The 23,663-nt window shown below is 48.9% G+C and overlaps 33 non-coding genes and 3 pseudogenes across 33 annotated transcripts; 5 read left to right on the forward strand and 31 right to left on the reverse strand.

Moving 5' to 3' along the window:
- Positions 1-138: 138 nt before the first annotated feature.
- Positions 139-301, reverse strand: LOC134996849 (U1 spliceosomal RNA). The gene has a single exon (XR_010199415.1). It is a non-coding gene; the product is annotated as a U1 spliceosomal RNA (small nuclear RNA).
- A 152-nt stretch (positions 302-453) lies between these two features.
- On the reverse strand, positions 454-617 carry LOC134996840 (U1 spliceosomal RNA). The gene has a single exon (XR_010199406.1). It is a non-coding gene; the product is annotated as a U1 spliceosomal RNA (small nuclear RNA).
- A 674-nt stretch (positions 618-1,291) lies between these two features.
- On the reverse strand, positions 1,292-1,454 carry LOC134996855 (U1 spliceosomal RNA). Its single transcript, XR_010199420.1, has one exon. It is a non-coding gene; the product is annotated as a U1 spliceosomal RNA (small nuclear RNA).
- Positions 1,455-1,606: 152 nt separating this feature from the next.
- LOC134996846 (U1 spliceosomal RNA) lies at positions 1,607-1,770 on the reverse strand. Its single transcript, XR_010199412.1, has one exon. It is a non-coding gene; the product is annotated as a U1 spliceosomal RNA (small nuclear RNA).
- A 674-nt stretch (positions 1,771-2,444) lies between these two features.
- Positions 2,445-2,607, reverse strand: LOC134996850 (U1 spliceosomal RNA). The gene has a single exon (XR_010199416.1). It is a non-coding gene; the product is annotated as a U1 spliceosomal RNA (small nuclear RNA).
- Positions 2,608-2,759: 152 nt separating this feature from the next.
- On the reverse strand, positions 2,760-2,923 carry LOC134996841 (U1 spliceosomal RNA). Its single transcript, XR_010199407.1, has one exon. It is a non-coding gene; the product is annotated as a U1 spliceosomal RNA (small nuclear RNA).
- Positions 2,924-3,597: 674 nt separating this feature from the next.
- Positions 3,598-3,760, reverse strand: LOC134996872 (U1 spliceosomal RNA). The gene has a single exon (XR_010199434.1). It is a non-coding gene; the product is annotated as a U1 spliceosomal RNA (small nuclear RNA).
- Positions 3,761-3,912: 152 nt separating this feature from the next.
- LOC134996845 (U1 spliceosomal RNA) lies at positions 3,913-4,076 on the reverse strand. The gene has a single exon (XR_010199411.1). It is a non-coding gene; the product is annotated as a U1 spliceosomal RNA (small nuclear RNA).
- Positions 4,077-4,746: 670 nt separating this feature from the next.
- LOC134996815 (U1 spliceosomal RNA) lies at positions 4,747-4,909 on the reverse strand. Its single transcript, XR_010199383.1, has one exon. It is a non-coding gene; the product is annotated as a U1 spliceosomal RNA (small nuclear RNA).
- A 152-nt stretch (positions 4,910-5,061) lies between these two features.
- On the reverse strand, positions 5,062-5,225 carry LOC134996844 (U1 spliceosomal RNA). Its single transcript, XR_010199410.1, has one exon. It is a non-coding gene; the product is annotated as a U1 spliceosomal RNA (small nuclear RNA).
- Positions 5,226-5,896: 671 nt separating this feature from the next.
- LOC134996858 (U1 spliceosomal RNA) lies at positions 5,897-6,060 on the reverse strand. Its single transcript, XR_010199423.1, has one exon. It is a non-coding gene; the product is annotated as a U1 spliceosomal RNA (small nuclear RNA).
- Positions 6,061-6,212: 152 nt separating this feature from the next.
- Positions 6,213-6,376, reverse strand: LOC134996831 (U1 spliceosomal RNA). The gene has a single exon (XR_010199397.1). It is a non-coding gene; the product is annotated as a U1 spliceosomal RNA (small nuclear RNA).
- Positions 6,377-7,070: 694 nt separating this feature from the next.
- On the reverse strand, positions 7,071-7,212 carry LOC134996866 (U1 spliceosomal RNA; annotated as a pseudogene).
- A 152-nt stretch (positions 7,213-7,364) lies between these two features.
- Positions 7,365-7,528, reverse strand: LOC134996867 (U1 spliceosomal RNA). Its single transcript, XR_010199431.1, has one exon. It is a non-coding gene; the product is annotated as a U1 spliceosomal RNA (small nuclear RNA).
- A 694-nt stretch (positions 7,529-8,222) lies between these two features.
- On the reverse strand, positions 8,223-8,364 carry LOC134996868 (U1 spliceosomal RNA; annotated as a pseudogene).
- A 152-nt stretch (positions 8,365-8,516) lies between these two features.
- Positions 8,517-8,680, reverse strand: LOC134996818 (U1 spliceosomal RNA). Its single transcript, XR_010199384.1, has one exon. It is a non-coding gene; the product is annotated as a U1 spliceosomal RNA (small nuclear RNA).
- Positions 8,681-9,351: 671 nt separating this feature from the next.
- Positions 9,352-9,515, reverse strand: LOC134996859 (U1 spliceosomal RNA). The gene has a single exon (XR_010199424.1). It is a non-coding gene; the product is annotated as a U1 spliceosomal RNA (small nuclear RNA).
- Positions 9,516-9,667: 152 nt separating this feature from the next.
- On the reverse strand, positions 9,668-9,831 carry LOC134996811 (U1 spliceosomal RNA). The gene has a single exon (XR_010199381.1). It is a non-coding gene; the product is annotated as a U1 spliceosomal RNA (small nuclear RNA).
- A 694-nt stretch (positions 9,832-10,525) lies between these two features.
- Positions 10,526-10,667, reverse strand: LOC134996869 (U1 spliceosomal RNA; annotated as a pseudogene).
- Positions 10,668-10,819: 152 nt separating this feature from the next.
- Positions 10,820-10,983, reverse strand: LOC134996833 (U1 spliceosomal RNA). Its single transcript, XR_010199399.1, has one exon. It is a non-coding gene; the product is annotated as a U1 spliceosomal RNA (small nuclear RNA).
- A 671-nt stretch (positions 10,984-11,654) lies between these two features.
- Positions 11,655-11,817, reverse strand: LOC134996854 (U1 spliceosomal RNA). The gene has a single exon (XR_010199419.1). It is a non-coding gene; the product is annotated as a U1 spliceosomal RNA (small nuclear RNA).
- Positions 11,818-11,969: 152 nt separating this feature from the next.
- On the reverse strand, positions 11,970-12,133 carry LOC134996842 (U1 spliceosomal RNA). The gene has a single exon (XR_010199408.1). It is a non-coding gene; the product is annotated as a U1 spliceosomal RNA (small nuclear RNA).
- A 615-nt stretch (positions 12,134-12,748) lies between these two features.
- Positions 12,749-12,911, reverse strand: LOC134996861 (U1 spliceosomal RNA). Its single transcript, XR_010199426.1, has one exon. It is a non-coding gene; the product is annotated as a U1 spliceosomal RNA (small nuclear RNA).
- Positions 12,912-13,064: 153 nt separating this feature from the next.
- Positions 13,065-13,228, reverse strand: LOC134996824 (U1 spliceosomal RNA). Its single transcript, XR_010199390.1, has one exon. It is a non-coding gene; the product is annotated as a U1 spliceosomal RNA (small nuclear RNA).
- Positions 13,229-13,899: 671 nt separating this feature from the next.
- Positions 13,900-14,062, reverse strand: LOC134996864 (U1 spliceosomal RNA). The gene has a single exon (XR_010199429.1). It is a non-coding gene; the product is annotated as a U1 spliceosomal RNA (small nuclear RNA).
- Positions 14,063-14,214: 152 nt separating this feature from the next.
- On the reverse strand, positions 14,215-14,378 carry LOC134996832 (U1 spliceosomal RNA). Its single transcript, XR_010199398.1, has one exon. It is a non-coding gene; the product is annotated as a U1 spliceosomal RNA (small nuclear RNA).
- Positions 14,379-15,050: 672 nt separating this feature from the next.
- LOC134996871 (U1 spliceosomal RNA) lies at positions 15,051-15,213 on the reverse strand. Its single transcript, XR_010199433.1, has one exon. It is a non-coding gene; the product is annotated as a U1 spliceosomal RNA (small nuclear RNA).
- Positions 15,214-15,364: 151 nt separating this feature from the next.
- Positions 15,365-15,528, reverse strand: LOC134996825 (U1 spliceosomal RNA). The gene has a single exon (XR_010199391.1). It is a non-coding gene; the product is annotated as a U1 spliceosomal RNA (small nuclear RNA).
- Positions 15,529-16,199: 671 nt separating this feature from the next.
- On the reverse strand, positions 16,200-16,362 carry LOC134996865 (U1 spliceosomal RNA). Its single transcript, XR_010199430.1, has one exon. It is a non-coding gene; the product is annotated as a U1 spliceosomal RNA (small nuclear RNA).
- Positions 16,363-16,514: 152 nt separating this feature from the next.
- On the reverse strand, positions 16,515-16,678 carry LOC134996829 (U1 spliceosomal RNA). The gene has a single exon (XR_010199395.1). It is a non-coding gene; the product is annotated as a U1 spliceosomal RNA (small nuclear RNA).
- A 671-nt stretch (positions 16,679-17,349) lies between these two features.
- LOC134996812 (U1 spliceosomal RNA) lies at positions 17,350-17,512 on the reverse strand. The gene has a single exon (XR_010199382.1). It is a non-coding gene; the product is annotated as a U1 spliceosomal RNA (small nuclear RNA).
- Positions 17,513-17,656: 144 nt separating this feature from the next.
- Positions 17,657-17,772, forward strand: LOC134996820 (U5 spliceosomal RNA). The gene has a single exon (XR_010199386.1). It is a non-coding gene; the product is annotated as a U5 spliceosomal RNA (small nuclear RNA).
- Positions 17,773-18,042: 270 nt separating this feature from the next.
- LOC134996819 (U5 spliceosomal RNA) lies at positions 18,043-18,158 on the forward strand. The gene has a single exon (XR_010199385.1). It is a non-coding gene; the product is annotated as a U5 spliceosomal RNA (small nuclear RNA).
- Positions 18,159-18,444: 286 nt separating this feature from the next.
- Positions 18,445-18,560, forward strand: LOC134996821 (U5 spliceosomal RNA). The gene has a single exon (XR_010199387.1). It is a non-coding gene; the product is annotated as a U5 spliceosomal RNA (small nuclear RNA).
- Positions 18,561-18,834: 274 nt separating this feature from the next.
- Positions 18,835-18,950, forward strand: LOC134996822 (U5 spliceosomal RNA). Its single transcript, XR_010199388.1, has one exon. It is a non-coding gene; the product is annotated as a U5 spliceosomal RNA (small nuclear RNA).
- A 275-nt stretch (positions 18,951-19,225) lies between these two features.
- On the forward strand, positions 19,226-19,341 carry LOC134996823 (U5 spliceosomal RNA). The gene has a single exon (XR_010199389.1). It is a non-coding gene; the product is annotated as a U5 spliceosomal RNA (small nuclear RNA).
- The last annotated feature ends 4,322 nt before the right edge of the window (positions 19,342-23,663 follow it).

Consider the following 23,663-nt stretch of genomic DNA (forward strand, 5'->3'; position numbering starts at 1 on the left):
TGTACATTGGAAGGCACAAAGTAAGCAGACGGGAGGAGAAGTCAGGATAGTGCACAAGGGTATAGAAGGGAGCGGCTGAAGAAAAGAGAAGTGGAAACAGACAGCAAACTAGGCTGTAGAGAGATCTGAGACAAAGAGATCTGAATTATACGAGAGCCGACCAGGGGAAACACAAATTATGCAGTCAAGTTTCCCACATTTGGGGAAATCGCAGGGGCAGCACACCCAGAGTGCAATGGGTGAGCCTTGCCCTGGGAGAAGCACCTTCATGATCATAGTATCTCACCTGGCAGGTAAGTAGGAGTTGGGCTAGAGCTGGGGAGGGTCGCTGCTCGGGCACCCCCCTGTTAAGAGAAGGAGATCCAACTGAGGCAGCACAAGGGAACTCTCAAAAGAAGAACAAGGCTAGAGGAAGATCTGAAACAAAGAAATCTGACTTTTACCAGAGCTGACCAGAAGAAAACACAAACACAGTCCCCCACTACCACAAATAAAGCAGTCGAGTTTCCCACATTTGGGGAAATCACAGGGGTCAGCATACCCAGAATGCAATGAATGAACCTCACCCTGGGAGAATAATCTTCATGACCATGGTATCTCCTATGCAAAATAAGTATGATTTGGGATAGAGCTGGGGAGGGCCGCTGCTCAGGCACATCTCTGTCAAGTTAAGGAGATTCAACTGAGGCAGCACAAGGGAACTCTCATCTGGGGACAACAACTGCAGGGAGAACACATATTTTCAGATGAACATGGGAGGGCAGAAGGCTGCCTAATACTGAAGCACCCCCAAACAACAAACCAAATGCAACAACTAGTGCAAGCATTCCTTGGGGAAGGCCTGCCGCAGATGGATTTGCATATGGTGATGTCATCCAAGCAGTGGGTCAAAGTTGGCTTCAACCCTCGTCTGCATATGAAAACAGAAAAGGGGCGTGCAGGGCATGGTGGCCTTTTGCGGCGCTTGACTGACCCCTAGTTTGCATTAAACACCTCCACCCTCCTTCGGTGTGGGGCTCATGTTGGCTATGCCCCAGCCCCTGAAGCATTCAAGCTGATTTCTTGCAGCAGCTGGGCACTGTAACAGCTCCAGAGCTGCTCTGTAAGGCACGTAAAAGGGTGTGGGCCCTGCAGCACTACCTGTAGTTTGCATTGTGCATTGGAAGGCACAAAGTAAGCAGACGGGAGGAGAAGTCAGGATAGTGCACAAGGGTATAGAAGGAAGCGGCTGAAGAAAAGAGAAGTGGAAACAGACAGCAAACTAGGCTGGAGAGAGACCTGAGACAAAGAGATCTGAATTATACGAGAGCCGACCAGGGGAAACACAAATTATGCAGTCAAGTTTCCCACATTTGGGGAAATCGCAGGAGCAGCACACCCAGAGTACAATGGGTGAGCCTTGCCCTGGGAGAAGCACCTTCATGATCATAGTATCTCACCTGGCAGGTAAGTAGGAGTTGGTCTAGAGCTGGGGAGGGTTGCTGCTCGGGTACCCCCCTGTAAAGTGAAGGAGATCCAACTGAGGCAGCACAAGGGAACTCTCGAAAGAAGAACAAGGCTAAAGGAAAATCTGAGACAAAGAAATCTGACTTTTACCAGAGCTGACCAGAAGAAATCACAAACACAGCCTCCCACTACCACAAATAATGCAGTCAAGTTTCCCACATTTGGGGAAATCACAGGGGTCAGCATACCCAAAATGCAATGAATGAACCTCACCCTGGGAGAAAAATCTTCATGACCATGGTATCTCCTATGCAAAATAAGTATGATTTGGAATAGGGCTGGGGAGGGCCGCTGCTCATGCACATCTCTATTAAGTAAAGGAGATTCAACTGAGGCAGCACAAGGGAACTCTCATCTGGGGACAACAACTGCAGGGAGAACATATATTTTCAGATGAACATGGGAGGGCAGAAGGCTGCCTAATACTGAAGCACCCCCAAACAACAAACCAAATGCAACAACTAGTGCAAGCATTCCTGGGGGAAGGCCTGCCGCAGATGGATTTGCATATGGTGATGTCATCCAAGCAGTGGGTCAAAGTTGGCTTCAACCCTCGTCTGCATATGAAAAGAGAAAAGGGGCGTGCAGGGCATGGTGGCCTTTTGCGGCGCTTGGCTGACCCCTAGTTTGCATTAAACACCTCCAACCTCCTTTGGTGTGGGGCTCATGTTGGCTATGCCCCAGCCCCTGAAGCATTCAAGCTGATTTCTTGCAGCAGCTGGGCACTGTAACAGCTCCAGAGCTGCTCTGTAAGGCAAGTAAAAGGGTGTGGGCCCTGCAGCACTACCTGTAGTTCGCATTGTGCGTTGGAAGGCACAAAGTAAGCAGACAGGAGGAGAAGTCAGGATAGTGCGCAAGGGCATAGAAGGGAGCGGCTCAAGAAAAGAGAAGTGGAAACAGACAGCAAACTAGGCTGGAGAGAGACCTGAGACAAAGAGATCTGAATTATACGAGAGCCGACCAGGGGAAACACAAATTATGCAGTCAAGTTTCCCACATTTGGGGAAATCGCAGGGGCAGCACACCCAGAGTGCAATGGGTGAGCCTTGCCCTGGGAGAAGCACCTTCATGATCATAGTATCTCACCTGGCAGGTAAGTAGGAGTTGGGCTAGAGCTGGGGAGGGTCTCTGCTCGGGCACCCCCCTGTCAAGTGAAGGAGATCCAACTGAGGCAGCACAAGGGAACTCTCGAAAGAAGAACAAGGCTAGAGGAAGATCTGAAACAAAGAAATCTGACTTTTACCAGAGCTGACCAGAGGAAAACACAAACACAGTCCCCCACTACCACAAATAAAGCAGTCAAGTTTCCCACATTTGGGGAAATCACAGGGGTCAGCATACCCAGAATGCAATGAATGAACCTCACCCTGGGAGAATAATCTTCATGACCATGGTATCTCCTATGCAAAATAAGTATGATTTGGGATAGAGCTGGGGAGGGCCGCTGCTCAGGCACATCTCTGTCAAGTTAAGGAGATTCAACTGAGGCAGCACAAGGGAACTCTCATCTGGGGACAACAACTGCAGGGAGAACACATATTTTCAGATGAACATGGGAGGGCAGAAGGCTGCCTAATACTGAAGCACCCCCAAACAACAAACCAAATGCAACAACTAGTGCAAGCATTCCTGGGGGAAGGCCTGCCGCAGATGGATTTGCATATGGTGATGTCATCCAAGCAGTGGGTCAAAGTTGGCTTCAACCCTCGTCTGCATATGAAAACAGAAAAGGGGCGTGCAGGGCATGGTGGCCTTTTGCGGCGCTTGTCTGACCCCTTGTTTGCATTAAACACCTCCACCCTCCTTCGGTGTGGGGCTCATGTTGGCTATGCCCCAGCCCCTGAAGCATTCAAGCTGATTTCTTGCAGGAGCTGGGCACTGTAACAGCTCCAGAGCTGCTCTGTAAGGCAAGTAAAAGGGTGTGGGCCCTGCAGCACTACCTGTAGTTTGCATTGTGCATTGGAAGGCACAAAGTAAGCAGACGGGAGGAGAAGTCAGGATAGTGCACAAGGGTATAGAAGGGAGCGGCTGAAGAAAAGAGAAGTGGAAACAGACAGCAAACTAGGCCGGAGAGAGACCTGAGACAAAGAGATCTGAATTATACGAGAGCCGACCAGGGGAAACACAAATTATGCAGTCAAGTTTCCCACATTTGGGGAAATCGCAGGAGCAGTACACCCAGAGTACAATGGGTGAGCCTTGCCCTGGGAGAAGCACCTTCATGATCATAGTATCTCACCTGGCAGGTAAGTAGGAGTTGGGCTAGAGCTGGGGAGGGTCGCTGCTCGTGTACCCCCCTGTAAAGTGAAGGAGATCAAACTGAGGCAGCACAAGGGAACTCTCGAAAGAAGAACAAGGCTAAAGGAAAATCTGAGACAAAGAAATCTGACTTTTACCAGAGTTGACCAGAGGAAAGCACAAACACAGTCTCCCACTACCACAAATAATGCAGTCGAGTTTCCCACATTTGGGGAAATCACAGCGGTCAGCATACCCAAAATGCAATGAATGAACCTCACCCTGGGAGAAAAATCTTCATGACCATGGTATCTCCTATGCAAAATAAGTATGATTTGGAATAGGGCTGGGGAGGGCCGCTGCTCATGCACATCTCTGTCAAGTAAAGGAGATTCAACTGAGGCAGCACAAGGGAACACTCATCTTGGGACAACAACTGCAGGGAGAACATATATTTTCAGATGAACATGGGAGGGCAGAAGGCTGCCTAATACTGAAGCACCCCCAAACAACAAACTAAATGCAACAACTAGTGCAAGCATTCCTGGGGGAAGGCCTGCCACAGATGGATTTGCATATGGTGATGTCATCCAAGCAGTGGGTCAAAGTTGGCTTCAACCCTCGTCTGCATATGAAAATAAAAAAGGGGTATGCAGGGCATGGCGGCCTTTTGCGGCGCTTGGATGACCCCTAGTTTGCATTAAACACCTCCACCCTCCTTCGGTGTGGGGCTCATGTTGGCTATGCCCCAGCCCCTGAAGCATTCAAGCTGATTTCTTGCAGCAGCTGGGCACTGTAACAGCTCCAGAGCTGCTCTGTAAAGCAAGTAAAAGGGTGTGGGCCCTGCAGCACTACCTGTAGTTTGCATTGTGCGTTGGAAGGCACAAAGTAAGCAGACGGGGAAGTCAGGATAGTGCACAAGGGCATAGAAGGAAGCGGCTCAAGAAAAGAGAAGTGGAAACAGACAGCAAACTAGGCTGGAGAGAGACCTGAGACAAAGAGATCTGAATTATACGAGAGCCGACCAGAGGAAACACAAATTATGTAATCAAGTGTCCCACATTTGGGGAAATCTTAGGAGCAGCACACCCAGAGTGCATTGGGTGAGCCTTGCCCTGGGAGAAGCACCTTCCTGATCATAGTATCTCACCTGGCAGGTAAGTAGGAGTTGGGCTAGAGCTGGGGAGGGTCGCTGTTCGGGCACCCCCCTGCCAAGTGAAGGAGATCGATCTGAGGCAGCACAAGGAAACTCTCGAAAAAAGAACAAGGCTAGAGGAAGATCTGAGACAAAGAAATCTGACTTTTACCAGAGCTGGCCAGAGGAAAGCACAAACACAGTCCCCCACTACCACAAATAATGCAGTCGAGTTTCCCACATTTGGGGAAATCACAGGGGTCAGCATACCCAGAATGCAATGAATGAACCTCACCCTGGGAGAACAATCTTCATGATAATGGTATCTCCTATGCAAAATAAGTATGATTTGGGATAGGGCTGGGGAGGGCCGCTGCTCAGGCACATCTCTGTCAAGTAAAGGAGATTCAACTGAGGCAGCACAAGGGAACTCTCATCTGGGGACAACAACAGCAGGGAGAACACATATTTTCAGATGAAAATGGGAGAGCAGAAGGCTGCCTAATACTGAAGCACCCCCAAACAACAAACCAAATGCAACAACTAGTACAAGCATTCCTGGGAAAAGGTCTGCAGAAGACGGATTTGCATACGGTGATGTCATCCAAGCAGTGGGCCAAGGTTGGCTGGAACCCTCATCTGCATATGAAAAGAGAAAAGGGTTATGCAGGGCATGGCGGCCTTTTGCGGTGCTTGGATGACCCTTAGTTCGCATTAAACACCTCCACCCTCCGTCGGTGTGGGGCTCATGTTGGCTATGCCCCAGCCCCTGAAGCATTCAAGCTGATTTCTTGCAGCAGCTGGGCACTGTAACAGCTCCAGAGCTGCTCTGTAAGGCAAGTAAAAGGGTGTTGGCCCTGCAGCACTACCTGTAGTTTGCATTGTGCGTTGGAAGGCACAAAGTAAGCAGACAGGAGAAGTCAGGAGAGTGCACAAGGGCATAGAAGGCAGGGGCTCAAGAAAAGAGAAGTGGAAACAGACAGCAAACTAGGCTAAAGAGAGACCTGAGACAAAGAGATCTGAATTATACGAGTAGCCGACCAGAGGAAACACAAATTATGCAATCAAGTGTCCCACATTTGGGGAAATCGTAGGAGCAGCACACCCAGAGTGCAATGGGTGAGCCTTGCCCTGGGAGAAGCACCTTCCTGATCATAGTATCTCACCTGGCAGGTAAGTAGGAGTTGGGCTTGAGCTGGGGAGGGTCGCTACTCGGGCACCCCCCTGTCAAGTGAAGGAGATCCAACTGAGGCAGCACAAGGAAACTCTCAAAAAGAGAACAAGGCTAGAGGAAGATCTGAGACAAAGAAATCTGACTTTTACCAGAGCTGACCAGAGGAAAGCACAAACACAGTCCCCCACTACCACAAATAATGCAGTCGAGTTTCCCACATTTGGGGAAATCACAGGGGTCAGCATACCCAGAATGCAATGAATGAACCTCACTCTGGGAGAACAATCTTCATGACCATGGTATCTCCTATGCAAAATAAGTATGATTTGGGATAGGGCTGGGGAGGGCCGCTGCTCAGGCACATCTCTGTCAAGTAAAGGAGATTCAACTGAGGCAGCACAAGGGAACTCTCATCTGGGGACAACAACTGCAGGGAGAACACATATTTTCAGATGAACATGGGAGAGCAGAAGGCTGCCTAATACTGAAGCACCCCAAACAACAAACCAAATGCAACAAATAGTACAAGCATTCCTGGGGGAAGGTCTACAGAAGACGGATTTGCATACGGTGATGTCATCCAAGCAGTGGGCCAAAGTTGGCTGGAACCCTCATCTGCATATGAAAAGAGAAAAGGGGTATGCAGGGCATGGCGGCCTTTTGCGGCGCTTGGATGACCCTTAGTTCGCATTAAACACCTCCACCCTCCGTCGGTGTGGGGCTCATGTTGGCTATGCCCCAGCCCCTGAAGCATTCAAGCTGATTTCTTGCAGCAGCTGGGCACTGTAACAGCTCCAGAGCTGCTCTGAAAGGCAAGTAAAAGGGTGTGGGCCCTGCAGCACTACCTGTAGTTTGCATTGTGCGTTGGAAGGCACAAAGTAAGCAGACAGGAGGAGAAGTCAAGAGAGTCCACAAGGGTATAGAAGGGAGGGGCTCAAGAAAAAAGAAGTGGAAACAGACAGCAAACTAGGCTGGAGAGAGACCTGAGACAAAGAGATCTGAATTATATGAGAGCCGACCAGGGGAAACACAAATTATGCAGTCAAGTTTCCCACATTTGGGGAAATCGCAGGGGCAGCACACCCAGAGTGCAATGGGTGAGCCTTGCCCTGGGAGAAGCACCTACATGATCATAGTATCTCACCTGGCAGGTAAGTAGGAGTTGGGCTAGAGCTGGGGAGGGTCGCTGCTCGGGCACCCCCCTGTCAAGTGAAGGAGATCCAACTGAGGCAACACAAGGGAACTCTCGAAAGAAGAACAAGGCTAGAGGAAGATCTGAGACAAAGAAATCTGACTTTTACCAGAGCTGACCAGAGGAAAGCACAAACACAGTCCCCCACTACCACAAATAATGCAGTTGAGTTTCCCACATTTGGGGAAATCACAGGGGTCAGCATACCCAGAATGCAATGAATGAACCTAACCCTGGGAGAACAATCTTCATGACCATGGTATCTCCTGTGCAAAATAAGTATGATTTGGGATAGGGCTGGGGAGGGCCGCTGCTCAGGCACATCTCTGTCAAGTAAAGGAGATTCAACTGAGGCAGCACAAGGGAACTCTCATCTGGGGACAACAACTGCAGGGAGAACACATATTTTCAGATGAACATGGGAGAGCAGAAGGCTGCCTAATACTGAAGCACCCCAAACAACAAACCAAATGCAACAAATAGTACAAGCATTCCTGGGGGAAGGTCTGCAGAAGACGGATTTGCATACGGTGATGTCATCCAAGCAGTGGGCCAAAGTTGGCTGGAACCCTCATCTGCATATGAAAAGAGAAAAGGGGTATGCAGGGCATGGCGGCCTTTTGCGGCGCTTGGATGACCCTTAGTTCGCATTAAACACCTCCACCCTCCGTCGGTGTGGGGCTCATGTTGGCTATGCCCCAGCCCCTGAAGCATTCAAGCTGATTTCTTGCAGCAGCTGGGCACTGTAACAGCTCCAGAGCTGCTCTGAAAGGCAAGTAAAAGGGTGTGGGCCCTGCAGCACTACCTGTAGTTTGCATTGTGCGTTGGAAGGCACAAAGTAAGCAGACAGGAGGAGAAGTCAAGAGAGTCCACAAGGGTATAGAAGGGAGGGGCTCAAGAAAAAAGAAGTGGAAACAGACAGCAAACTAGGCTGGAGAGAGACCTGAGACAAAGAGATCTGAATTATATGAGAGCCGACCAGGGGAAACACAAATTATGCAGTCAAGTTTCCCACATTTGGGGAAATCGCAGGGGCAGCACACCCAGAGTGCAATGGGTGAGCCTTGCCCTGGGAGAAGCACCTACATGATCATAGTATCTCACCTGGCAGGTAAGTAGGAGTTGGGCTAGAGCTGGGGAGGGTCGCTGCTCGGGCACCCCCCTGTCAAGTGAAGGAGATCCAACTGAGGCAACACAAGGGAACTCTCGAAAGAAGAACAAGGCTAGAGGAAGATCTGAGACAAAGAAATCTGACTTTTACCAGAGCTGACCAGAGGAAAGCACAAACACAGTCCCCCACTACCACAAATAATGCAGTTGAGTTTCCCACATTTGGGGAAATCACAGGGGTCAGCATACCCAGAATGCAATGAATGAACCTAACCCTGGGAGAACAATCTTCATGACCATGGTATCTCCTGTGCAAAATAAGTATGATTTGGGATAGGGCTGGGGAGGGCCGCTGCTCAGGCACATCTCTGTCAAGTAAAGGAGATTCAACTGAGGCAGCACAAGGGAACTCTCATCTGGGGACAACAACTGCAGGGAGAACACATATTTTCAGATGAACATGGGAGGGCAGAAGGCTGCCTAATACTGAAGCACCCCCAAACAACAAACCAAATGCAACAACTAGTAAAAGCATTCCTGGGAGAAGGTCTGCAGAAGACGGATTTGCATACGGTGATGTCATCCAAGCAGTGGGCCAAAGTTGGCTGGAACCCTCATCTGCATATGCAAAGAAAAAAGGGTTATGCAGGGCATGGCGGCCTTTTGCGGTGCTTGGATGACCCCTAGTTCGCATTAAACACCTCCATTCTCCTTCGGTGTGGGGCTCATGTTGGCTATGCCCCAGCCCCTGAAGTATTCAAGCTGATTTCTTGCAGCAGCTGGGCACTGTAACAGCTCCAGAGCTGCTCTGTAAGGCAAGTAAAAGGGTGTGGGCCCTGCAGCACTACCTGTAGTTCGCATTGTGCGTTGGAAGGCACAAAGTAAGCAGACAGGAGAAGTCAGGAGAGTGCACAAGGGCATAGAAGGCAGGGGCTCAAGAAAAGAGAAGTGGAAACAGACAGCAAACTAGGCTAAAGAGAGACCTGAGACAAAGAGATCTGAATTATACGAGTAGCCGACCAGAGGAAACACAAATTATGCAATCAAGTGTCCCACATTTGGGGAAATCGTAGGAGCAGCACACCCAGAGTGCAATGGGTGAGCCTTGCCCTGGGAGAAGCACCTTCCTGATCATAGTATCTCACCTGGCAGGTAAGTAGGAGTTGGGCTTGAGCTGGGGAGGGTCGCTGCTCGGGCACCCCCCTGTCAAGTGAAGGAGATCCAACTGAGGCAGCACAAGGAAACTCTCAAAAAGAGAACAAGGCTAGAGGAAGATCTGAGACAAAGAAATCTGACTTTTACCAGAGCTGACCAGAGGAAAGCACAAACACAGTCCCCCACTACCACAAATAATGCAGTCGAGTTTCCCACATTTGGGGAAATCACAGGGGTCAGCATACCCAGAATGCAATGAATGAACCTCACCCTGGGAGAACAATCTTCATGACCATGGTATCTCCTATGCAAAATAAGTATGATTTGGGATAGGGCTGGGGAGGGCCGCTGCTCAGGCACATCTCTGTCAAGTAAAGGAGATTCAACTGAGGCAGCACAAGGGAACTCTCATCTGGGGACAACAACTGCAGGGAGAACACATATTTTCAGATGAACATGGGAGAGCAGAAGGCTGCCTAATACTGAAGCACCCCAAACAACAAACCAAATGCAACAAATAGTACAAGCATTCCTGGGGGAAGGTCTGCAGAAGACGGATTTGCATACGGTGATGTCATCCAAGCAGTGGGCCAAAGTTGGCTGGAACCCTCATCTGCATATGAAAAGAGAAAAGGGGTATGCAGGGCATGGCGGCCTTTTGCGGCGCTTGGATGACCCTTAGTTCGCATTAAACACCTCCACCCTCCGTCGGTGTGGGGCTCATGTTGGCTATGCCCCAGCCCCTGAAGCATTCAAGCTGATTTCTTGCAGCAGCTGGGCACTGTAACAGCTCCAGAGCTGCTCTGAAAGGCAAGTAAAAGGGTGTGGGCCCTGCAGCACTACCTGTAGTTTGCATTGTGCGTTGGAAGGCACAAAGTAAGCAGACAGGAGGAGAAGTCAAGAGAGTCCACAAGGGTATAGAAGGGAGGGGCTCAAGAAAAAAGAAGTGGAAACAGACAGCAAACTAGGCTGGAGAGAGACCTGAGACAAAGAGATCTGAATTATATGAGAGCCGACCAGGGGAAACACAAATTATGCAGTCAAGTTTCCCACATTTGGGGAAATCGCAGGGGCAGCACACCCAGAGTGCAATGGGTGAGCCTTGCCCTGGGAGAAGCACCTACATGATCATAGTATCTCACCTGGCAGGTAAGTAGGAGTTGGGCTAGAGCTGGGGAGGGTCGCTGCTCGGGCACCCCCCTGTCAAGTGAAGGAGATCCAACTGAGGCAACACAAGGGAACTCTCGAAAGAAGAACAAGGCTAGAGGAAGATCTGAGACAAAGAAATCTGACTTTTACCAGAGCTGACCAGAGGAAAGCACAAACACAGTCCCCCACTACCACAAATAATGCAGTTGAGTTTCCCACATTTGGGGAAATCACAGGGGTCAGCATACCCAGAATGCAATGAATGAACCTAACCCTGGGAGAACAATCTTCATGACCATGGTATCTCCTATGCAAAATAAGTATGATTTGGGATAGGGCTGGGGAGGGCCGCTGCTCAGGCACATCTCTGTCAAGTAAAGGAGATTCAACTGAGGCAGCACAAGGGAACTCTCATCTGGGGACAACAACTGCAGGGAGAACACATATTTTCAGATGAACATGGGAGGGCAGAAGGCTGCCTAATACTGAAGCACCCCCAAACAACAAACCAAATGCAACAACTAGTAAAAGCATTCCTGGGAGAAGGTCTGCAGAAGACGGATTTGCATACGGTGATGTCATCCAAGCAGTGGGCCAAAGTTGGCTGGAACCCTCATCTGCATATGCAAAGAAAAAAGGGTTATGCAGGGCATGGCGGCCTTTTGCGGTGCTTGGATGACCCCTAGTTCGCATTAAACACCTCCATTCTCCTTCGGTGTGGGGCTCATGTTGGCTATGCCCCAGCCCCTGAAGTATTCAAGCTGATTTCTTGCAGCAGCTGGGCACTGTAACAGCTCCAGAGCTGCTCTGTAAGGCAAGTAAAAGGGTGTGGGCCCTGCAGCACTACCTGTAGTTCGCATTGTGCGTTGGAAGGCACAAAGTAAGCAGACAGGAGAAGTCAGGAGAGTGCACAAGGGCATAGACGGCAGGGGCTCAAGAAAAGAGAAGTGGAAACAGACAGCAAACTAGGCTGGAGAGAGACCTGAGACAAAGAGATCTGAATTATACAAGCGCCGACCAGGGGAAACACAAATTATGCAGTCAAGTTTCCCACATTTGGGGAAATCGCAGGAGCAGCACACCCAGAGTGCAATGGGTGAGCCTTGCCCTGGGAGAAGCACCTTCATGATCATAGTATCTCACCTGGCAGGTATGTAGGAGTTGGGCTAGAGCTGGGGAGGGTCGCTACTCGGGTACCCCCCTGTCAAGTGAAGGAGATCAAACTGAGGCAGCACAATGGAACTCTCGAAAGAAGAACAAGGCTAGAGGAAGATCTGAGACAAAGAAATCTGACTTTTACCAGAGCTGACCAGAGGAAAACACAAAAACAGTCCCCCACTACCACAAATAATGCAGTTGAGTTTCCCACATTTGGGGAAATCACAGGGGTCAGCATACCCAGAATGCAATGAATGAACCTCATCCTGGGAGAACAGTCTTTATGACCATGGTATCTCCTATGCAAAATAAGTATGATTTGGGATAGGGCTGGGGAGGGCCGCTGCTCAGGCACATCTCTGTCAAGTAAAGGAGATTCAACTGAGGCAGCACAAGGGAACTCTCATCTGGGGACAACAACTGCAGGGAGAACACATATTTTCAGATGAACATGGGAGGGCAGAAGGCTGCCTAATACTGAAGCACGCCCAAACAACAAACCAAATGCAACAACTAGTACAAGCATTCCTGGGGGAAGGTCTGCAGAAGACGGATTTGCATACGGTGATGTCATCCAAGCAGTGGGCCAAAGTTGGCTGGAACCCTCATCTGCATATGAAAAGAGAAAAGGGGTATGCAGGGCATGGCGGCCTTTTGCGGCGCTTGGATGACCCTTAGTTCGCATTAAACACCCCCACCCTCCTTCGGTGTGGGGCTCATGTTGGCCATGCCCCAGCCCCTGAAGCATTCAAGCTGATTTCTTGCAGCAGCTTGGCACTGTAACAGCTCCAGAGCTGCTCTGTAAGGCAAGTAAAAGGGTGTGGGCCCTGCAGCACTACCTGTAGTTTGCATTGTGCATTGGAAGGCACTTAAGAAAAGAGAAGTGGAAACAGACAGCAAACTAGGCTGGAGAGAGACCTGAGACAAAGAGATCTGAATTATACGAGAGCCGACCAGGGGAAACACAAATTATGCAGTCAAGTTTCCCACATTTGGGGAAATCGCAGGAGCAGCACACCCAGAGTGCAATGGGTGAGCCTTGCCCTGGGAGAAGCACCTACGTGATCATAGTATCTCACCTGGCAGGTAAGTAGGAGTTGGGCTAGAGCTGGGGAGGGTCGCTGCTCGGGTACCCCCCCTGTCAAGTGAAGGAGATCCAACTGAGGCAGCACAAGGGAATTCTCGAAAGAAGAACAAGGCTAGAGGAAGATCTGAAACAAAGAAATCTGACTTTTACCAGAGCTGACCAGAGGAAAGCACAAACACAGTCCCCCACTACCACAAATAATGCAGTTGAGTTTCCCACATTTGGGGAAATCACAGGGGTCAGCATACCCAGAATGCAATGAATGAACCTCACCCTGGGAGAACAATCTTCAAGACCATGGTCTCTCCTATGCAAAATAAGTATGATTTGGGATAGGGCTGGGGAGGGCCGCTGCTCAGGCACATCTCTGTCAAGTAAAGGAGATTCAACTGAGGCAGCACAAGGGAACTCTCATCTGGGGACAACAACTGCAGGGAGAACACATATTTTCAGATGAACATGGGAGGGCAGAAGGCTGCCTAATACTGAAGCACCCCCAAACAACAAACCAAATGCAACAACTAGTGCAAGCATTCCTGGGGGAAGGCCTGCAGCAGATGGATTTTCATATGGTGATGCCATCCAAGCAGTGGGTCAAAGTTGGCTTCAACCCTCGTCTGCATATGAAAAGAGAAAAGGGGCGTGCAGGGCATGGCGGCCTTTTGCGGCGCTTGGATGACCCCTAGTTCGCATTACACACCTCCACCCTCCTTCGGTGTGGGGCTCATGTTGGCTATGCCCCAGCCCCTGAAGCATTCAAGCTGATTTCTTGCAGCAGCTGGGCACTGTAACTGCTCCAGAGCTGCTCTGTAAGGCAAGTAAAAGGGTGTGGGCCCTGCAGCACTACCTGTAGTTTGCATTGTGCGTTGGAAGGCACGAAGTAAGCAGACGGGAGAAGTCAGGATAGTGCGCAAGAGCATAGAAGGGAGCTGCTCAAGAAAAGAGAAGTGGAAACAGACAGCAAACTAGGCTGGAGAGAGACCTGAGACAAAGAGATCTGAATTATACGAGAGATGACCAAGGGAAACACAAATTATGCAGTCAAGTTTCCCACATTTGGGGAAATCGCAGGGGCAGCACAACCAGAGTGCAATGGGTGAGCCTTGCCCTGGGAGAAGCACCTTCATGATCATAGTATCTCACCTGGCAGGTAAGTAGGAGTTGGGCTAGAGCTGGGGAGGGTCACTGCTCGGGCACCCCCCTCTCAAGTGAAAGAGATCCAACTGAGGCAGCACAAGGGAACTCTCGAAAGAAGAACAAGGCTAGAGGAAGATCTGATATAAAGAAATCTGATTTTTACCAGAGCTGACCAGAGGAAAGCACAAACACAGTCCCCCACTACCACAAATAATGCAGTCGAGTTTCCCACATTTGGGGAAATCACAGGGGTCAGCATACCCAAAATGCAATGAATGAACCTCACCCTCGGAGAACAATCTTCATGAAAATGGTATCTCCTATGCAAAATAAGTATGATTTGGGATAGGGCTGGGGAGGGCCGCTGCTCAGGCACATCTCTTTCAAGTAAAGGAGATTCAACTGAGGCAGCATAAGGGAACTCTCATCTGGGGACAACAACTGCAGGGAGAACACATATTTTCAGATGAACATGGGAGGGCAGAAGGCTGCCTAATACTGAAGCACCCCCAAACAACAAACCAAATGCAACAACTAGTGCAAGCATTCCTGGGGGAAGGCCTGCAGCAGATGGATTTGCATATGGTGATGTCATCCAAAGCAGTGGGTCAAAGTTGGCTTCAACCCTCGTCTGCATATGAAAAGAGAAAAGGGGCGTGCAGGGCATGGCGGCCTTTTGCGGCGCTTGGATGACCCCTAGTTCGCATTAAACACCTCCACCCTCCTTCGGTGTGGGGCTCATGTTGGCTATGCCCCAGCCCCTGAAGCATTCAAGCTGATTTCTTGCAGTAGATGGGCACTGTAACTGCTCCAGAGCTGCTCTGTACGGCAAGTAAAAGGGTGTGGGCCCTGCAGCACTACCTGTAGTTTGCATTGTGCATTGGAAGGCACAAAGTAAGCAGACGGGAGAAGTAAGGATAGTGCGCAAGGCCATAGAATGGAGCGGCTTAAGAAAAGAGAAGTGGAAACAGACAGCAAACTAGGCTGGAGAGAGACCTGAGACAAAGAGATCTGAATTATACGAGAGCCGACCAGGGGAAACACAAATTATGCAGTCAAGTTTCCCACATTTGGGGAAATCGCAGGGGCAGCACATCCAGAGTGCAATGGGTGAGCCTTGCCCTGGGAGAAGCACCTTCATGATTATAGTATCTCACCTGGCAGGTAAGTAGAAGTTGGGCTAGAGCTGGGGAGAGTCGCTGCACGGGCACCCCCCTGTCAAGTGAAGGAGATCAACTGAGGCAGCACAAGGGAACTCTCGAAAGAAGAACAAGGCTAGAGGAAGATCTGAAACAAAGAAATCTGACTTTTACCAGAGCTGACCAGAGGAAAGCACAAACACAGTCCCCCACTACCACAAATAATGCAGTTGAGTTTCCCACATTTGGGGAAATCACAGGGGTCAGCATACCCAGAATGCAATGAATGAACCTCACCCTGGGAGAACAATCTTCAAGACCATGGTCTCTCCTATGCAAAATAAGTATGATTTGGGATAGGGCTGGGGAGGGCCGCTGCTCAGGCACATCTCTTTCAAGTAAAGGAGATTCAACTGAGGCAGCACAAGGGAACTCTCATCTGGGGACAACAACTGCAGGGAGAACACATATTTTCAGATGAACATGGGAGGGCAGAAGGCTGCCTAATACTGAAGCACCCCCAAACAACAAACCAAATGCAACAACCAGTGCAAGCATTCCTGGGGGAAGGCCTGCAGCAGATGGATTTGCATATGGTGATGCCATCCAAGCAGTGGGTCAAAGTTGGCTTCAACCCTCGTCTGCATATGAAAAGAGAAAAGGGGCGTGCAGGGCATGGCGGCCTTTTGCGGCGCTTGGATGACCCCTAGTTCGCATTACACACCTCCACCCTCCGTCGGTGTGGGGCTCATGTTGGCTATGCCCCAGCCCCTGAAGCATTCAAGCTGATTTCTTGCAGCAGCTGGGCACTGTAACTGCTCCAGAGCTGCTCTGTAAGGCAAGTAAAAGGGTGTGGGCCCTGCAGCACTACCTGTAGTTTGCATTGTGCGTTGGAAGGCACGAAGTAAGCAGACGGGAGAAGTCAGGATAGTGCGCAAGGGCATAGAAGGGAGCGGCTCAAGAAAAGAGAAGTGGAAACAGACAGCAAACTAGGCTGGAGAGAGACCTGAGACAAAGAGATCTGAATTATACGAGAGATGACCAAGGGAAACACAAATTATGCAGTCAAGTTTCCCACATTTGGGGAAATCGCAGGGGCAGCACAACCAGAGTGCAATGGGTGAGCCTTGCCCTGGGAGAAGCACCTTCATGATCATAGTATCTCACCTGGCAGGTAAGTAGGAGTTGGGCTAGAGCTGGGGAGGGTCGCTGCTCGGGCACCCCCCTCTCAAATGAAAGAGATCCAACTGAGGCAGCACAAGGGAACTCTCGAAAGAAGAACAAGGCTAGAGGAAGATCTGATATAAAGAAATCTGATTTTTACCAGAGCTGACCAGAGGAAAGCACAAACACAGTCCCCCACTACCACAAATAATGCAGTCGAGTTTCCCACATTTGGGGAAATCACAGGGGTCAGCATACCCAGAATGCAATGAATGAACCTCACCCTGGGAGAACAATCTTCATGACCATGGTATCGCCTATGCAAAATAAGTATGATTTGGGATAGGGCTGGGGAGGGCCGCTGCTCAGGCACATCTCTGTCAAGTAAAGGAGATTCAACTGAGGCAGCACAAGGGAACTCTCATCTGGGGACAACAACTGCAGGGAGAACACATATTTTCAGATGAACATGGGAGGGCAGAAGGCTGCCTAATACTGAAGCACCCCCAAACAACAAACCAAATGCAACAACTAGTGCAAGCATTCCTGGGGGAAGGCCTGCAGCAGATGGATTTGCATATGGTGATGTCATCCAAACAGTGGGTCAAAGTTGGCTTCAACCCTCGTCTGCATATGAAAAGAGACAAGGGGCGTGCAGGGCATGGCGGCCTTTTGCGGCGCTTGGATGACCCCTAGTTCGCATTACACACCTCCACCCTCCTTCGGTGTGGGGCTCATGTTGGCTATGCCCCAGCCCCTGAAGCATTCAAGCTGATTTCTTGCAGCAGCTGGGCACTGTAACTGCTCCAGAGACGCTCTGTAAGGCAAGTAAAAGGGTGTGGGCCCTGCAGCACTACCTGTAGTTTGCATTGTGCGTTGGAAGGCACGAAGTAAGCAGACGGTAGAAGTCAGGATAGTGCGCAAGGGCATAGAAGGGAGCGGCTCAAGAAAAGAGAAGTGGAAACAGACAGCAAACTAGGCTGGAGAGAGACCTGAGACAAAGAGATCTGAATTATACGAGAGCCGACCAGGGGAAACACAAATTATGCAGTCAAGTTTCCCACATTTGGGGAAAACGCAGAAGCAGCACACCCAGAGTGCAATGGGTGAGCCTTGCCCTGGGAGAAGCACCTTCATGATCATAGTATCTCACCTGGCAGGTAAGTAGGAGTTGGGCTAGAGCTGGGGAGGGTCGCTGCTCGAGCATCCCCCTGTCAAGTAAAGGAGATTCAACTGAGGCAGCACAAGGGAACTCTCATCTGGGGACAACAACTGCAGGGAGAACACATATTTTCAGATAAAAATCTTGGTCATGCTCTGGTTTCTCTTCAGAACGAACAAATCTTTCGCCTTTTACTAAAGATTTCCGTGGAGAGGAGCAAAACCGAGTTTTATCTCAATTTTTGCATGCCCCATCTTTTTGGGGTTTCTTTTATCGGTTTAAAGATAGAATGAGTGTGCTTTAATGTAAGCTCATTTGCATAGAAATGACAGTAAATGTTTGTTTCTTTTCAAACAGAACTTTCTTGACCATGCTACTTGCTTGAAAGATCTGGGAGCACATGGAATACAGTACAAACCATGCTTATAGCAAGGAGAAGACAGGTGAGAAATCTGCTTTCTTTCAAATTGGGCGCTCACTTTGATCTGAATGAGGACTGCTGGCACGGCACTCAGGCGACAGGTGGAATCTTGGTCATGCTCTGGTTTCTCTTCAGAACGAACAAATCTTTCGCCTTTTACTAAAGATTTCCGTGGAGAGGAGCAAAACTGAGTTTTATCTCAATTTTTGCATGCCCCATATTATTGGGGTTTCTTTTATCGGATTAAAGACAGAACGAGTGTGCTTTCTTGTTAGCTTTAATGTAAGTTTATTTGCATAACAATGACAATAAATGTCTGTTTCTTTTCAAGCAGAACTTTCTTGACCATACTAATTGCTTGAAAGATCTGGGAGCACATGGAAAAGAGTACAAACCATGCTTATAGCAAGGGGAAGCCTGGTGAGAAATCTGCTTTCTTTCTTTCAAATTGGGTGCTCACTTTGAGCTGAATGAGGACTGCTGGCATGGCACTCAGGCGACAGGTGGAATCTTGGTCATGCTCTGGTTTCTCTTCAGAACGAACAAATCTTTCGCCTTTTACTAAAGATTTCCGTGGAGAGGAGCAAAACTGAGTTTTATCTCAATTTTTGCATGCCCCGTCTTATTGGGGTTTCTTTTATCAGTTTAAAGATAGAACGAGTGTGCTTTAATGTAAGCACATTTGCATAGAAATGACAGTAAATGTTTGTTTCTTTTCAAACAGAACTTTCTTGACTATACTAATTGCTTGAAAGATGTGGGAGCACATGGAAAAGAGTACAAACCATGTTTATAGCAAGGGGAAGCCTGGTGAGAAATCTGCTTTCTTTCTTTCAAATTGGGTGCTCACTTTGAGCTGAATGAGGACTGCTGGCATGGCACTCAGGCGACAGGTAGAATCTTGGTCATGCTGTGGTTTCTCTTCAGAACGAACAAATCTTTCGCCTTTTACTAAAGATTTCCGTGAAGAGGAGCAAAACTGAGTTTTATCTCAATTTTTGCATGCCCCATCTTATTGGGGTTTTATTTTATCGGTTTAAAGATAGAACGAGTGTGCTTTAATGTAAGCTCATTTGCATAGAAATGACAGTCAATGTTTGTTTCTTTTCAAACAGAACTTTCTTGACCACACTAATTGTTTGAAAGATCTGGGAGCACATGGAAAAGAGTACAAACCATGTTTATAGCAAGGGGAAGCCTGGTGAGAAATCTGCTTTCTTTCATTCAAATTGGGTGCTCACTTTGAGCTGAATGAGAACTGCTGGCATGGCACTCAGGCGACAGGTGGAATCTTGGTCATGCTCTGGTTTCTCTTCAGAACTAACAAATATTTCGCCTTTTATTAAAGATTTCCGTGGAGAGGAGCAAAACTGAGTTTTATCTCAATTTTTGCATGCCCCATATTATTGGGGTTTCTTTTATCAGTTTAAAGACAGAACGAGTGTGCTTTCTTGTTAGCTTTAATGTAAGTTTATTTGCATAACAATGACAGTAAATGTTTGTTTCTTTTCAAACAGAACTTTCTTGACCATGCTACTTGCTTGAAAGATCTGGGAGCACATGGAAAACAGTACAAACCATGCAGTATCACAAGAGCCTTTATTTGATCTTTCATGAAGATAGAGCAGAATTGAGGACACGTCAACAATTTCTGCCAAAGGTGGTTCATCTTTCCACATGGTGCCTTTGGCCACTGACACCTTCGTTGAGTCAAAGTCTCTGGCTGTGGTCAGAACTTTGAAAATTTATGTCACCAGAACGGTTCAGATTAGGAAAACAGAGGCTCTGTTTGTCCTGTATGCTCCCAACAGGATTGGGTGTCCTGCTTCCATGCAGACCATTATGCGCTGAATCTGTGGTAAGATTCAGCATGCTCATTCCACGGCAGGATTGCCGTTACTGAATTAGGTGAAGACCCATTCTACTAGAAAGGTGGGTTCATCCTGGGCAGCTGGTCGGGGAGTCTCAGCATTGCAACTTTGCCGAGCAGCTATTTAGTAAACACTTTTGCTAAGTTTTACAAGTTTGATACCTTGGCTGATGATAACCTCAAGTTGGGTCATTCGGTGCTGCAGAGTCGTACGCACTCTCCCACCCGTTCAAGAGCTTTGGTATAACCCCATGGTTCTTAATGTGACCCCAGCATCCTCTAGGTCGTATGAGAAAATAGGATTTTAATACCTACCGGTAAATCCTTTTCTCTTAGTACGTAGAGGATGCTGGGCACCCGTCCCAGTCCATACTGTGTCTGCAGTTATTACTTGTGGTTATACACATGTTGTGTTACGGTTCTGGTCAGCTTTTTGCTGCAATTGTTGGCTTGTGTTCTGTTGAATGCCACGTTCTGCGGCATGCTTAAGGTGTGAGCTGGTAAGATGCTCACCTTAGTTTAACAATAAATCCTTTCCTCGAAATGTCCGTCTCCCTGGGCACAGTTCCTATAACTGGAGTCTGGAGGAGGGGCATAGAGGGAGGAGCCAGTTCACACCCTTTGAAAGTCTTAAAGTGCCCATGTCTCTTGCGGATCCCGTCTATACCCCATGGTTCTTAATGTGACCCCAGCATCCTTTACGGACTAAGAGAAAAGGATGCCCTTGTGTACTATCCTGACTTCTCCTCCCGTCTGCTTACTTTGTGCCTTCCAACGCACAATGCGAACTACAGGTGGTGCTGCAGGGCCCACACCCTTTTACTTGCCTTACAGAGCAGCTCTGGAGCTGTTACAGTGCCCAGCTGCTGCAAGAAATCAGCATGAATGCTTCAGGGGATGGGGCATGGCCAACATGAGCCCCACACCAAAGGAGGGTGGGGGTGTTTAATGCAAACTAGGGGTCATCCAAGCACTGCAAAAGGCCGCCATGCCCTGCATGCCCCTTTTCTCTTTTTATATGCAGATGAGGGTTCCAGCCAACTTTGGCCCACTGCTTGGATGACATCACCGTATGCAAATCCGTCTGCTGCAGACCTTCCCCCAGGAATGCTTGTACTAGTTGTTGGATATGGTTTGATATTTGATGGTGCTTCAGTATTAGGCAGCCTTCCGCCCTCCCATGTTCATCTGAAAAGATGTGGTCTCCCTGCAGTTGTTGTCCCCAGACGAGAGTTCCCTTGTGCTTCCTCAGTTGAATCTCCTTAACTTGACGGGGGAGGGGCTGCCCGAGCTGCCACCCTCCCCAGCCCTATCCCAACTCATACTTATTTTACATATTAGATCTCTTGATCATGAAGATTGTTCTCACAGGGTGAGGTTCATCCATTATATTTTAAAATAGGAAGGTACAAATTACATATTTGAATTGCATCTATGTGCTGGATTCAAATGCCCCCCCCCCCCCTTCCTTTCTCAATTGTGCCCGTCAGCAGCTATTCTAAGGTTGCTGCCAATGGGTGTGACACATTAATTTCTTCTGTGGGGTACACTGGACTCCACAAGGATTCACATTGGGGTGTAGAGTAGGATCTTGATCTGAGGCACCAACCGGCTCAAAGCTTTTGACTGTTCCCAAGATGCTCAGCGCATCCTCCTCTATAACCCCGCTTCCATGAACAGGGAGCTCAGTTTGTAGTTGGTGCCTTCAGTAGCAGGCCACTTAACAGGGGCCTGCCTCAGGCAGCCTATTCTTAGCTATTAATTTTGACAAGAAAAGAAGAACTTGTTTTATGAGAATCTACAAGGGCTGCAGCAGGCTAGGTCTAATAGACATCTTTACTGCAGCTTCATCACTCCCAGCGGCGCTGTATACTCCCGTGCCCTGGTTGCTGGGTCACTGCAGCGGAGGCTCCGGTTTCTTCCTAAGGTCAGTCACACACACACACCGCCCTTCCGGATCACGAGGCCGCTGATTAAGGGGAGCGTGGCCGTAGGGGGTGGGCCGTGTGCGCACTGGGGTGGACACTGATTACTGGGCAGCCGCTCCACTAGCCACCAGGTACAGTTAAGGAGCACAGGTCTGGGGGTTTTTCTCCTATATTAACCCAATTTTGTACTGCCCGCAGCGCATTGTGATAGGTAATAGGGCCTGATTCAGGTTGGATTGCAATCACAATAAGCGATCCAACTGCAAAAATTGCTAAGAGCATACGCATGTGCCTGCATGCGATCGCCTCTGCCTGTCAATCGGGGCAGGGGGGGAGAGTGGGGTCAGCAACACTCCATTTCCAAGTCAGGGATGGAGCAGTGCGGGGGCAAGGCTTCAAAATGGGGTCTGCAATGGAGGAGACACAGGGGGCGTGGTCACAGCGGCTGTATGACATCACATTCAGCCTCTGTGATCACAAAAATGGTGGCGGCTTCCTGCGCGCACATACAGTCTGCACCAGCAGGAGGCTACACCATTGTTTATGATCACGCTGAACTGCAGTGCGACTGCAATTACAGCATGGTCAAGAAGGGAGGTGTCATACTGGGTGGCCATGCCCTGTCACTGTGCAGGAGCCAGCACCGCTTACACACTAGTCCCCGGGTGCAGCACCCAACCCCCGGGACACCCGGAGCAACAAAATGTAGATTCAGGCCACCAGGCCACGCCCCTACCTATGAAATCATGCCTCCTTTTTACCATTGCGCTGCTTATTTGCACGCACTGCATTACAATCTCCCTCGACACCTCTCTGGGTGTCACCAGTGATAGTGACACCTCTGCCATGCTTGTAGCAGCTAGTCCAAAGATCTATGCCTCAAGCCCTGAGTGTTTGCCCTTGTGACTTGTTGATCATCATAGCGAAGCAGATGCTTACAGAAAACTGCAGGGGCTTAGATTGAAAATAAAAAAAATTGATGGGTATAAGGTAGAGAGGAGCGGGTTCGGTTCTCCGAGAACCGAATTCCCCACGAACTCCACGTGGTTTACACTGGTCTGAGGCAGGCTCGGTTGTTCCCGCCTGACTCGGAAAACCTGAACAAGGGAAAATGTCATCATCCCGCTGTCGGATTCTCGCGAGATTCGGATATTATATATAGAGCTGCGCGTTGCCGCCATTTTTACTTGTGCATTGAAGAGAGAGCGGAGAGGACGTGGCTATGTTCTCTCAGTGGAAATCTCAATATCAGTGCTCAGTATCAGTGGTTACTTATTGCTGCTCAGTAATACTAGTAGTGTGTCTCTCCTGCTCAGTGTCAGTTCTCAGTAGTATCCTCATCAGTGCTCAGTATCACTGCTCATTGTCTTGTGCTGCATTGTGGTGCTCAGCATACTACAGTACATTACTAATAGTCCAGTGCTGCATCTTGCTGCTCAGTGTCAGTTCTAGTATCCTCATCAGTGCTCACTATCACTGCTCATTGCATTGTGGTGTTCTGTATACTACAGTAATATAGTAACATATAGTAACATAGTTTTTGAGGTTGAATAGAGGCAAATTGCCCATCGTGTTCAACCTGTTTTAAGTTGTGATGATTCTACATACTTGCTGAATAATGTTTTATGACTAGTTAGCTACTATAACTCATGTTACCCCCGGATTAACCATGTTGATATTTTAAGTATTATAACCTTGGATAGCTTTTTCATTCAGAAATGTATCCATTCCTTTTTTAAATCCAATTACAGAGTCCGCCATTACCACCTTCCCTGGCAGGGAATTCCACATCCTGATTGCCCTAACAGTGAAGAAACCTTTCCTCCATTGCGTTCTGAACTTTCCTCCAGTCGCAGCGAGTGACCACGTGTTCTTTTAATAAATAATTCCTCTGATAACTCTTTGTTATGTATCTTTACATATTTGAAGATATTAATA

This window comes from Pseudophryne corroboree, unplaced genomic scaffold (assembly GCF_028390025.1).
Source record: "Pseudophryne corroboree isolate aPseCor3 unplaced genomic scaffold, aPseCor3.hap2 scaffold_1437, whole genome shotgun sequence".
In the NCBI taxonomy this organism is placed as follows: Eukaryota; Metazoa; Chordata; class Amphibia; order Anura; family Myobatrachidae; genus Pseudophryne; species Pseudophryne corroboree.